A 13,004-nucleotide genomic window follows, 5' to 3' on the forward strand; every position below is an offset into this window, starting at 1 on the left:
CCTAGTAGGTTACAGTCCACGGGGTCGCAAAGAGTTGGACATGGCTGAGCGACTTCACCTTCACCTTCACTCTGCATATAAGTTAAATAAGCAGGGTGACAATATACAGCCTTGACGTACTCCTTTTCCTATTTGGAACCAGTCTGTTGTTCCATGTCCAGTTCTAACTGTTGCTTCCTGACCTGCATATAGGTTTCTCAAGAGGCAGGTCAGGTGGTCTAGTATTCCCATCTCTTTCAGAATTTTCCACAGTTTATTGTGATCCACACAGTCAAGGGCTTTGGCATAGTCAATAAAACAGAAATAGATGTTTTTCTGGAACTCTCTTGCTTTTTCGATGATCCAGTGGATATTGGCAATTTGACCTCTGGTTCCTCTGCCTTTTCTAAAACCAGCTTGAACATCTGGAAGTTCACGGTTCACATATTGCTGAAGCCTGGCTTGGAGAATTTTGAACATTACTTTACTAGTGCGTGAGATGAGTGCAATTGTACAATAATTTGAGCATTTTTTGGCATTGCCTTTCTTTGGGATTGGAATGAAAACTGACCTTTTCCAGTCCTGTTGCCACTGCTGAGTTTTCCAAATTTGCTGGCATATTGAGTGCAGCATTTTCACAGCGTCAAAAAATATGGCTTCCTTAAATAGAAGATTTATATTACTAGTACTAATACTACTGCAATAAAACACAATGTGATAAATGCTGTCATTGGGTATCTATTGGGTGGGCCAGAATATTCCTTTGAGTTTTCCACAGATGTCATGAAGAAGCATGAATAAGCTTTTTGGTCAACCCAATATGTGTGTGTGTTCTCAGTCACTTAGTCGTATCCGACTCTTTGTGACCCCAAGGACTGTAGCCTGCCAGGCTTCTCTGTCCATGGAATTTTCCAGACAAGAATACTGGAGTGGGTTGCCATTTCCTATTTTAGAGGATTCTCCTAACCCAGGGATTGAACCCACATCGTTTGAACCTCCTGTATTGGCAGGGGATTCTTTACCACTGAACCACCTGGGAAGCCTGGCCAGATGAAGGCAAAGTTGTAAAAACTCAAAAGTGTGAGTGGGTGGAAATGGGAGGGGAATCAGGGAAAGCTTCATGGAGGAGGTGACATGACCTGAAAACTGAAAACCAGATTATAAATTTTCCAGGCAAAGAAGAGAGGAGAGAATGCTCAGCTTAGTCTGAACAGCATATGCACAGTACTTGTACATAGCTGGTTTGGAGCCTGAGGACACATCTGTGTGTCCTGATCACAGGGCACGGGACAGAGGGAGGGGTGTGATGGTGCCATGGAAGATCCCATCTGAAGCAATTCTTACTTCCCATCTCTCTTCTTTTTCTCGTTTTCATTTTAGAACATTTTTGTACATGCATATTCTTTGGTGCACAGCTGCATAAGGGAAGGAACTGGTCCTCCATCACATGGGGAATTAGTCAGAGCCTTGGTCTTTGGGCCCCAGCCCCAGCTCTGGGCTCACTGCTCTCCCCTGGGGGATGTGGTCTTTTCTGGGCTCCTTTTCCTTCCTCAGAGCTGACTTCCTACCTCTGGATCTGCTCAGTTCTCTGCCGCTACCCTCTACCTCACTGCTTGGCCTGCCGGAGGGCTCACTCCCATAAAGTTCTCTTAAAAATTTTTTATGACTCCTTAGTCCAGGCTCCCAGTCTACCCTGCGCCACATGTGGGCTTGTTAATTCTTTCAAAGGTCCACGTATGGCACATCTTAGGGATGGAGGCTCAGATCTACAGGGCAGCAGCTGCGTTCACTCTGGGGAAATGCCAATAGATGTCCATCTTCCAGAGTGAGGGGCAGGGGTCAAGCTGAGAACTAGTAGCAGGCAGGCAAACACATTTTGAACACCTGCTATTATGGAAGATTGTGCTGGCTACTTTTATATCTGAAATTGAGATTCACAGCCTGACGGTATTACTAAATACTGTGGATAATTTACTCAAATTTTCCAAGTCTCAGCTTTCTTAAACATAAAATGGAATCATAGCACTGATGACTCCAGAGAGAGCAGATCAGATTCCTCAGTGGCTTTGAGGGTCTCCAATTTTTATATTCTCGTTGATCTGTTCAGGTTTGTAAGAGACTCTTAGATGAAGCAGATAATTCCTTGGCTCATCAATTGAATGGTCTCCCTGGAATGGGCCGTGAATACTGGACCTTGAGTTAGGACTAGAAGCCAGAGGCTCTGTGTGCCAGCTTGAGAAGGTTTGGGGTCAGAAGAGAAAATTAATTGCAAAGAGCACAGCCCTCATTTTTCCCTTTTGTCTTTGGGACGTGGGTGCTCACGGCACAGTGAGGGGACCTACTTAGGTTCACCCAGGTCTGTTAAAGCTGGAGAAACAGGGAGAAAATTTCTAAAGCCTCCTCTCTCCTTGCAGTCAAGTCCACTGGGGTGTGTTTCTTATGCCCAGGAGGCATGAGCTGTTTGGGAAAGAACCTGACATTGAAGTTAGCTGGGGTCTCCCGTTAGCAGTTGGGTGTCCACAGGCAAGTCACTTAACCCCTCAAGTTTCCTTCTACATGAAACAACATTCATGTGACTTTCCTGAGGGATAAATGTCCTGGCACACAGGAAACACTCTGTAAATGGTAGTTCCCTTCTCCATCTTTCCAGAAATACCTTTTCCCTCTAAGGACTACTACCCAGCCCCAGGGCACAGCTCACTAAATTCCCTATAAAATTCGGCTTCTCTGGGCCCAGCTTTGGAAATTACAGCAAGTTGATTCATCACATTGTTTGAATTATGGCAATATGAAAATACAGAAAACCCACTGGGAGTCAGCCTTTTCCCATATATAAAACAGGGTTATGATCCCATATAAACTTTTAAAAGAGAATACTTTTGGTTTATATCTTCATGCGTATGATTGGGGAAAAAAGAAGGAACACGGAAAGGAAAAAGAGCACACTGGCAAAGAACATAATTCAAACCAACACTCCTGCTTATTAGTCCCTCAGGTCCGTTTTCTTTATCTTCGTTCTTCATCTTCATAACATCCTGGATCTGGCGCCCACACTGTAATGGGCTGGGGGCTTGCAAGGGCCTTCAGGGTCTGGCTGTTTCCCCGAGATCCCTCAGCTCATCCCCTCCTCTCCATCTGCACTGCCACAGCCTGCATCCTGGCCACCAGCATCCCTGCCCTGGACCACTGACCACTTTGCAATGAATTGTCCCATGACCTTGCAGGATGTAACCTGGAGGTTGGATGAGAGTGAAGAAGAAATGCAGGGGACACAAATCGGTATGTACTTTTCCCCATGGGAGACCTTCAGAGGCCCCGAGTGCCCTCAGGAGAAAACCTGAACTCCTGAACAGTCCTGCCAGCTCCCACAACCCAGCACTGCCTCTCCAGGTTCTTTTTCCATTTCTCTCTCCTTTCCTTGAAAATGCCCCTCTCTGCTTCCTCTGCCTGAAAGGCTCCCTGCTCTAAAATCTCTTCTCTTTTGCTAATTCCTATTCATCATTTAAGACTCAGTTTATATGTAACTTCCTCTGGGAAAATTTAGGAATGATGAATGAATCTATTTTCATATTCATTCTGTGATCTGCACAGGGCAATGACAAGACTGATTTTTGTCCATCGTTCTATCCCAGTGCTTGGCAAGGTACTTTCTTACTTGATGGACACTTGAAAAAAAAATATGTGCTGTGTTGTGATGACTGAATTTAGTCCCAATCTGGGTTCTACCATCTTTGATACTCAAAGTCACTTCAATGGTAACTTTATCACCTTTCTCATCTGTAAAATGGGCACAAAGATACCCACTCTGCAGTATTATTGTAAGAATCAGAGACAAGATAATAAAATGTACAGCCGATAATTATGGATTTAATTTCCTGAGTGCCTACTCATTACAAGGTTTTGGGGAAAGAAGAAATTTCTAACCCTGTGCCCATCAGTCATGCTAAATTAATCAATCCTGGCTAATGCCTACCAGAGAGGCACAACGGTAAATTCCTGGATCAGGGTTCTGTTTACGCTTGGAAGGGAAGGAGTATCAGTTCTTAGTTTTCAAATGAGACCTCCTCTTGCATGGCAGCACATGAAAGAATTGCCTGGGCGTGTGTCCAAGTTTCTGTATGCAACATATGTGGATGTTCAAACATAATTTCATTTATTCATGACCCCTACCTGTCAAGAGTCCACATCTAAATTAAGAAATACAAATGATTAGTCTTTATGGTAAAGGTGTAAAGGGAACGATAGTTGTGTAGCTTACTAATTCTTCTATTATTTTTCATCCCTCTGTCTTTATATGCTCATCTATTTTGTAGGAAACAGCAAAGATGGCTAAAGATCAAACTCTCCTAAATAAGCATGAGAGATTTCTCTAGTTGCCAATCTTCTTACCAAAGCCACCAACAGTTTTGGATCTGGGCAAAGCACTTACAATGGTATCTGAAGAAATTCTTGGCAAAGTGGGCTGGCAGAGAACCCCAAGGCTTGGAGATTAGAAACAGACTACAAGATTATTAAAAGATCTTTTCCTAATTGTCCACTATCTTGTAGTTAAACTGTATGTCCACTTAGATTACCTTGCGTGATCTTTGTGCAAAACTCTGATATTGTACGAGTTGGTATTATCCAACTCACTTACAGAGGAGGAACAGGCTCAGAGTTCACCCAAGGTTGACCAGTTAATGCTACTGCCAAGACTTCACTTTGGTTTTGTGACTCAAAGTCCTCTTTTTGTCCTACATGTACTTCATCCAGGCAGGCTGAGCCCCGAATCCCTGTTCTTATCCCTGCCTCCTCCTTCAGTCTGGAGGTCTGAGGAGGGAGGGATGCTTTATGCACTGCCCCCTCTTCTCTGCTCTCAGTCTCAGCCCCTGAAGCCTATTTTGCCCACTTCTCCAGATAGAACTCACCACTCCCCCTCTGCTCTGTTCATCTGTTATGCTAATGAGTAACAGGTAGGTGCGATGCAATGTGGTCTGAGCCACAGGGAAGTATGAACTTCATTGTGGGTTTCTGCTTAACTACATGGTATCAAGGGAGAGGGCAGGATAGGGAGGATCTAACAATAGCTGGGTAGACTCAAGGTATCTTACTTCTCATAACTGTGCACAGTATATGTTTCTATCCCTGCTATATGGATTGTTGTTCAATTGCTAAGTCATGTCTGACTCTTTATGACCCCTTGGGCTGCAGCATACCAGGCTCCCACAGGCCAGGCTTCCCTGTCCATCCCTATCTCCCAGAGTTTGCTCAAATTAATGTTCATTGAGTTGGTGATGCTGTCTAACCATCTCATCCTCTGATGCCCTCTTCTCCTTTTGCCTTCAATCTTTCCCACCATCAAGGTCTTTTTGATAAGTCAGCTCTTTGCATCAGGTGGCCAGAGTGTTAGTGCTTCAGCTTTAGCATCAGTCCTTCCAGTGGATATTCAGGGTTGATTTTCTTTAGGATTGACTGGTTTGATGTTCTTGCAGTCCAAGGGACTCTCAAGAGTCTTCTCCAGCACCGCAGTTCAAAGGCATCAGTTCTTTGGCATTCAGCCTTCTTTATGGTCCAACTCTCACATCCATACCTGACTACTGGAAAAGCCATAGCTTTGACCATACAGACCTTTGTTGGCAAAGTGATGTTTCTGCTTCTTAATACACTGTCTAGGTTTGTCATAGCTTTTCTTCCAAGGAGCAAGCATCTTTTAATTTCCTGTCTGCAGTGAGTTTGGAGCCCAAGAAAATAAAATCTGTCTCTGCTTCCACGTTTTCCCCATCTATTTGCCATGAAGGGATGGGACCAGATGCCATGATTCTAGTTTTTTGAATGTTGAGCTTTAAGCCAGCCTTTTTACTCTTGTCTTTCACCCTCATCAAGAGGCTTTTTAGTTCCTCTTCATTTTCTGCAATTAGAGTAGTATCATGTGCATATCTGAGATTGTTGTCATCTCTCCTGGATAATGAATAATGGGTTGCATTATGATTAAAAGCAGATCTTGTCTGCACAAGGAAAAGGAAAGGTGCCAGAGCCTTTATTGAGTGCCTGCAATGTGCTAACACCTCACACATGTACAGTTGGTTGACTCCTCACATCATTCTATGGAGGAAGGGATGAGTGATCCCATTTTAGAGACAAGGAAAACAAAGTTTAGCAAAGTGGAGTAATAGGTTCATCCAGGGAATAAGTGGTAGAAGCCAAAGCCCAAGACTTGGTCCCTATTGCAGTTCCAGGAAATTGCCCCACATGCCCACAGGCCTGTCTGACGAGAGGATGTCAATCCAGATTAGTACTGTCCAGCATGCTGGGATGAAGTGGAAACAGACTGCAACTATTAGATGAGGAAGAAGGAGGGGGTTATGAGGTGTGAACAAACAGGAAACAACTGGGATATGATCATAAGGAAAATGTAGGAAATGTTCCAGAAAGTCAAGCTTTTTTTTTTTTATTGGAGTACAATTACTTTATAATGTTGTGTTAGTTTCTGCTGTACAACAAAGTGAATCAGTTACATGTATATGTGTATCTCCTCCCTCTTTAATCTCCCTCCCACAACGCCTCCATCCCACTCCTCTAGGTCACCACTGAGCAGCGAGCTGATTTCCCTATAGCTGTTTCTCACTATTTTACACTTGGTAGTGTATATATGTCAATGCGACTCTCTCAATTCGTCCCACCCTCTCCTTCTTGCTCTGTGTTCACATGTCATTCTCTATCTCTACGTCTCTATTCTTGCCCTGCAAATAGGTTCATCTATACCATTTTCTAGATTCCATATATTGCACCAACATATGATACTTGTTCTTCTAAGAAAGTCAAAGTTATAGAGCTGTTTGCAGCAGACGTGGTGGGAAAGTCACCTTCTGGCCCGAAAACCACAAGTTCTAGGGAAAAAACATCATATCAAATCACAGAAACTCTTTGAAGAAAAGGGTCTTTCATTCGTTTAATCGGTCAGTTCATGCTCATCAGTTCTCTACTACGGGCCAGTACTATTCTGGGCATAGCAGGTTTGAGGTTGACTAAAACTCAGTTCCTGCCCTTGGGCTGCACATTATAGAAAGGTTATGGAGAGAGAGACACGTGTTACTGGGGTGACCAGTGTACAAACTGAGAAATGCTACGACTTTGAAAAGTGCAAAATCGGGGCAGGGGGCTCATAAAGAACAGAGCAACTCTGCCTGGGGAAGTCAGAGAAGACTTCAAAGAGGAAGTGATGTGAGCAAGACCTCAAAGGAGGAGTAGGCATTTTCCAAGTGGAGATGCAAGTAGAATACATTGCAGGCAGAAGAAAAAGGGTGGCAAAGGCACAAAAGCTGCGTGCGGCAGATTCAGGGCAGAGCGGGCAGCTATACATTCAGCGCCTGAAAAAATGTGTATTAATATAGTGTGTCTGTTCTAACCCTTTAATGTCTGTGTCCTCCAGCCCTGTACTTTTAACACAGAACATAGACCTCACCCAAGGAGACTGGTGAGTGAGTGCAGATGGCCAAATTATATAATGAGGAATCAGTACTCAGCTGCCAGCTGATTCCAACACTTCATCTCACCCACATCTCAACAATGTCACTGCAGGAAAGCTGTCAGTGTGGATGCAGTGAGGTGGTTAAACCCAGCAGACTCAGGAACTGGGGTGGTTAAATCCCAGCCTGAATTTGACTCAGCTGCTTACTAGTTGTGTCACCTAATAGACTCTGTGTGTCTCAATTTCCTTGCCTGTTAACTGGAGTGGCAGTATACCAATCTCCTAGGGTTGTTGTGGATTAAACTTGACCATTTTGTGTTTGTATTAAGTGAAGCAGTCTCCCTCTCTAGGTCTTTCTGATGGAATCCTAACATGACTGACTTTGGAGACAGTTTAGTCTCAAACTTCTGAGGCACATGGAATAGTTATTTGAATGGGACCTCAGAGATCTTTTAGTCCAACTTTCCTGGTTTGGAAAGCTGGCCTTGTGATCTTGGGCAGGGGGCTGAATTGCAACATCTGGGTGCTAGTGCCTAAGAAGGAAAGTACGACTAAAGCACCCAGCAATACTAAGTGCCAAGTACTGAAAATACTGAGATTCCACAATGCACCAGCCTCTGTTGTGCTTTCCAGAAGTTGACTTGTTTATCTCTCCCAACAATCTCATGAGGCAGCAACTACAATCACTTCCATTTTACCAATGAAGACACTGCAACATGGAGAAGCCAAATGACTTTCTCAAAGTCACAGCTGGTCCATGGCAGAAGCAGGATTTCAGTTTGGCATTCTGACCCCAGAACAGGTGTTCCTCTGGCATGTCACCTTACCTCTCTATGACAAGGGCAAGAATGGCTACCTCTGTTATTACTGTTTCAGAGTTCTTCACTCAAGAACTGGGAGATCTGGGAGATGAAAATCCCCAACATAATCCATACAATTAAAACTATGTGGTGCAGTGGTAGAGTCCACCTGCCAAGGTAGGAAACTCAGGAGATGTGCATTCGATCTTTGGGTCTGGAGGATCCCCTGGAGTAGGAAATGGCATCCCACTCTAGTATTCTTATCTGGAGAATCTCATGGCCAGAGGAGCCTGGCAGGCTACAGTCCATGGGGTCACACAGAGTCAGACATGACTGAGCAACTGAGTACAGCACACATTGTTAGGTCACATTTATTGACCATAAAATGCATAGATGTGTAAATATTAATAATGTCAAATTGTCACAGAGCATGTTGTTGTTGCTGTTTAGTAGCTAAACTGAAATCATTATAGAGCATAACAAATGCATCAGTTCAGTTCAGTTCAGTTCAGTCTCTCAGTCGTGTCCAACTCTTTGCGACCCCATGAATCGCAGCACGCCAGGCCTCCCTGTCCATCACCAACTCCCAGAGTTCACTCAGACTCACGTCTATTGAGTCATTGATGCCATCCAGCCATCTCATCCTCTGTCATCCCCTTCTCCTCCTGCCCCCAATAAACTGTGTAATAAGCAACTTGGAAAGCAATGTAAAATAGTCTCTCAGCTACCTTGGTCTGTTTCTTTGTCATTTTATGTCCTTGACTTGAGTTGACCCCTGTGTTCCTGAGTTGCTGAGAAGGACTGTCCACATGGCAGGGGTTTTCTGGTCAGTGTTCCCAGTCAACAGGCAGTGATGACAGCCCTGGCTGCAGTGGGCGGGAGTGATGCAGCTGGGAGCACGTCTCCGTTTCCTCTCCTGGCTGACTTCACTCTTGACCAGTTCCTGGAAGGAGGGCAGCTCATTGCATAGCCAGAAGGGCCTCAGGTCTCAGCAGTTCCTGAGAATCCCTAAAATTCATTTTGTTTCTATCTTCCCTGATGACATCACCCTCTTTAGAGCTCATTTTCTTCTTAGGATATGTCAAGCTGATTTGGGGAAAGCCCATTACGTATGGCCCTGTATGAAGTGTTGGGAAAAGTTCTGCCAGGGGACAGGGAATCAAACTTCTCGGCAGAGCTGGGCCACTGGCTTACTGAGTTGTCCTGGGAAAATCACCGCCCCTCTGTGGGCCTTAGTTTTCCCTTTCGTAAAATGAGGAAGTTGGTTCTATGATCTGGAAGTTTCCTTCTGGTTTGAATACCTACAGTGTAGCACCCAGGATTCCCTGGTGGCTCAAATGGTAAAGAATCTGCCTGCAATGCAGGAGACCCAGTTTCGATCCTTGGGTTGGAAAGATCTCCAGGAGAAGTGAATGGCTACCCACTCCACTATTCTTGCCTGGAGAATTCCATGGACAGAGGAGTCTGACAGGCTGCAGTCCATGGGGTCATAAAGAGTCGGACATGACTGAGCAACTTTCAGTTCAGTGTAGCATCCATCTATCAATACTTTAAGTCATAAATGAAGCATATTTATTATTGAGCATGTTAAATCTAGAATGTTGATGCATTCAACCTACAACACAGAACCTTGAATTGAGGTAGAACAGGTTACCTGAATGACGCCTTCCACCCCATCCCATTCCCACTTTCTACTATGTTTCACAGGCATTTTTGATGGTGGTTTTAAAATAGATCTACAATTCTTTTACACTTGTCTTTTCAGTAAGTGCTGTCTGATTCTCCTGCCCTGTGTGACTTCCCAAGTTAGGTCATAAAAGGTACATATACACAATGGAGTATTACTCAGCCATTAAAAAGAATACAGTTGAAGCAGTTCTAATGAGGTGGATGAAACTGGAGCCTATTATACAGAGTGAAGTAAGCCAGAAAGAAAAACACCAGTACAGTATACTAACACATATATATGGAATTTAGAAAGATGGTAACGATAACCCTGTATGTGAGACAGCAAAAAAGACACAGATGTATAGAACAGTCTTTTGGACTCTATGGGAGAGGGAGAGGGTGGGATGATTTGGGAGAATGGCATTTAAACATGTATAATATCATATAAGAAACGAATCACCAGTCCAGGTTCGATGCAGGATACAGGATGCTCGGGGCTGGTGCACTGGGATGACCCAGAGGGATGGTACGGGGAGGGAGGTGGGAAGGGGCTTCAGGATGGGGAACATGTGTACACCCGTGGCGGATTCATGTTGATGTATGGCAAAACCAATACAAAATTGTAAAGTAATTAGCCTCCAATTAAAATAAATAAATTTAAATTAAAAAAAATTATGAAAAAAAAATCATCACAGGGGGACTTCCCTGACCCGTGGTTAGGAGTCTGCCCGCCAATGCAGGGAACACAGATTTGATCACTGGTCTGGGAAGACATCGCATGCTGCGGGGCAGCTAAACCCGTGTGCCCCGACTGCTGGAGCCCTTGCGCCTAGAGTGTGCGCTCTGCAAGAAGAGAAGCCACTGCAATGAGAAGCCCATGCACCGCAATGAAAAGCAGCCTCAACTCCCTGTAACAAGAGAAAGCCCTTGAGCAACAATGAAGACCCAACAGAGCAAAAAATACAAATAAATTAAAAAAAAAGCATCACAGATTCATCTCTATTCTTGCTGTAGGATTGCTCACCCTGGGGAAAGCCAGCAGCCATGTTGCATATGTTCTCAAATGATTAAGAAAATTCCCTGGCATTTGGAAATGTCACAGTTTAGAGTATAGCCAGTTGCATGTTTCAGTAAGCCTCAGTGACTGCTGAGTGAGCTGGGCAACAGTAAGCATGAGCTCAGCTGTGTGGGAAGGGAAGTTGAAGGTTGGAAAAGACAGCTATTCAAGGACTATCTCTACCCCTCTCTTTCACGACTGGATATCTATCTGAATTATTGAGATTTGGGCTTGTGGAATATTTTAAGGATTTACTTTCAGCTCAAAACTAAAAACTTCTTCCTTAATGCCACACTGCTTGGAGGGGCTAAATACATTTGTCGGGATCTAGAAAACTCTGCCCATCCAAAATAGGAGGAAGAGAAAGCAAACGTGGTTGATTCCCGCAGAGTGTGTGAATGATAGGAGGTCTCCCCATGGTTAAGGTGCTTTGCTTTCTCCTACTTTGGTGTTATCATCATAAAAAAGAAAAAAGACTTCTGGCATTTTTCGAGAATAGCGATTCCTCATATTTAGGTGATTTTTGCAGCTTTCAGAATGACTTTCTTATGTCCCATCTCCTTTGTTATTTACCATTAGCTCCAGGGGGAAGTATTGGTATTATCCCCTATGATGGGGTTCATTTTTATGCATCAATTGGGTTGTATCCAGACATTTGGTCAAAGGCAAGTCTAGACATGACTGTCAAGGTAGCTTTTTTGGATACCAGTCTACTCTGTAGACTTTCAGTAAAGGAGATTACCCTCTATAATGTGGATGGATCTCAAAAAGACCTTAGATAAAACAGGCTAATCTCCCCCGAAGAAGAGGGAATTCTGTCTCCAGACTGTCTTTTTATTTGAGCTGAAGTATTATCTCTTCCTGAGTTTGGCCTGCTGGTCTGCCCTGAAGATTTTGTACTTGTCAGCCTCCAAAACTGCTTGAGCCAATTTCTTAAAATCTTCATCTCTCTCTCTCTCTCTCTCTCTCTCCAGTTGACTCTTCAACAACATGGGTTGAAACTGCACAGGTCTGCTTACACATGTGTGTGTGTGTGTGTGTGTGTGTGTGTGTGTGTGTTTTCCCAGAAAATATAGTACCTATATTTTCACTTTCTAGATCTTTAAATTAATTAAGTTTGGGGAAAGAGATCACAAGGTTGTGTTGTGCTTAGCCACTCAGTCATGTCTGACTATTTGCGACCCCATGGACTGTAGCCCATCAGGCACCTCTGTCCATGGGGATTCTCCAGGCAAGAACACTGGAGTGGGTTGCCATGCCCTCCTCCAAGGGATCTTCCCAACCTAGGAATCAAATCAGGGTCTCCTGCATTTCAGGCAGATTCTTTACCAGCTGAGCTACCAGGGAAGCCCAGAGCTTCTGAGATGTGGACTCAGAACTGGGGTTTGAATTCTGATTCTATGTAATGGTTTCAGTTTCCTGAACTTGAGTGGGTCATCTATCAATTCTTATGTTATTGAGGCAGAGATAGCAATACCTATAGCTCTACATTCCCCAGAGGCCACTAGTTTTAATATTTTGGAGCATTTTTCCCCCAGTGCTTTATAGTCTCTTTTCTCTTTCCATGTGACCAGTCTCATGATCTATGTTGAATAATAGTAACAATAACAAATAACAGCAATATTACTTACCACATTCCAGGTCATATTTTAAATGTCCTCTAGCAAGTCTTTGCAGAGAAGGCAATGGCACCCCACTCCAGTACCCTTGCCCGGAAAATCTCATGGATGGAGGAGCCTGGTGGGCTGTAGTCCATGGGGTCACTTGGGGTTGGACACAACTGAGCAACTTCACTTTCACTTTTCACTTTTGTACATTGGAGAAGGAAATGGCAACCCACTCCAGTGTTCTTGCCTGGAGAATCCCAGGGACGGGGGAGCCTGGTGGGCTGCCGTCTGTGGGGTCACATAGAGTCAGACACGACTGAAGTGACTTAGCAGCTTAGCAGCAGCAAGTGTTTGCTAATTTAATCCAGACCCAACTCCACAGGTAGGTGCTGTTATTATTGACATTTACAGATGAAGGAAATGAGAAGTAGGAGAGATCAGTAATT

Source organism: Capra hircus, chromosome 3 (genome assembly GCF_001704415.2).
Source record: "Capra hircus breed San Clemente chromosome 3, ASM170441v1, whole genome shotgun sequence".
Classification (NCBI taxonomy): Eukaryota; Metazoa; Chordata; class Mammalia; order Artiodactyla; family Bovidae; genus Capra; species Capra hircus.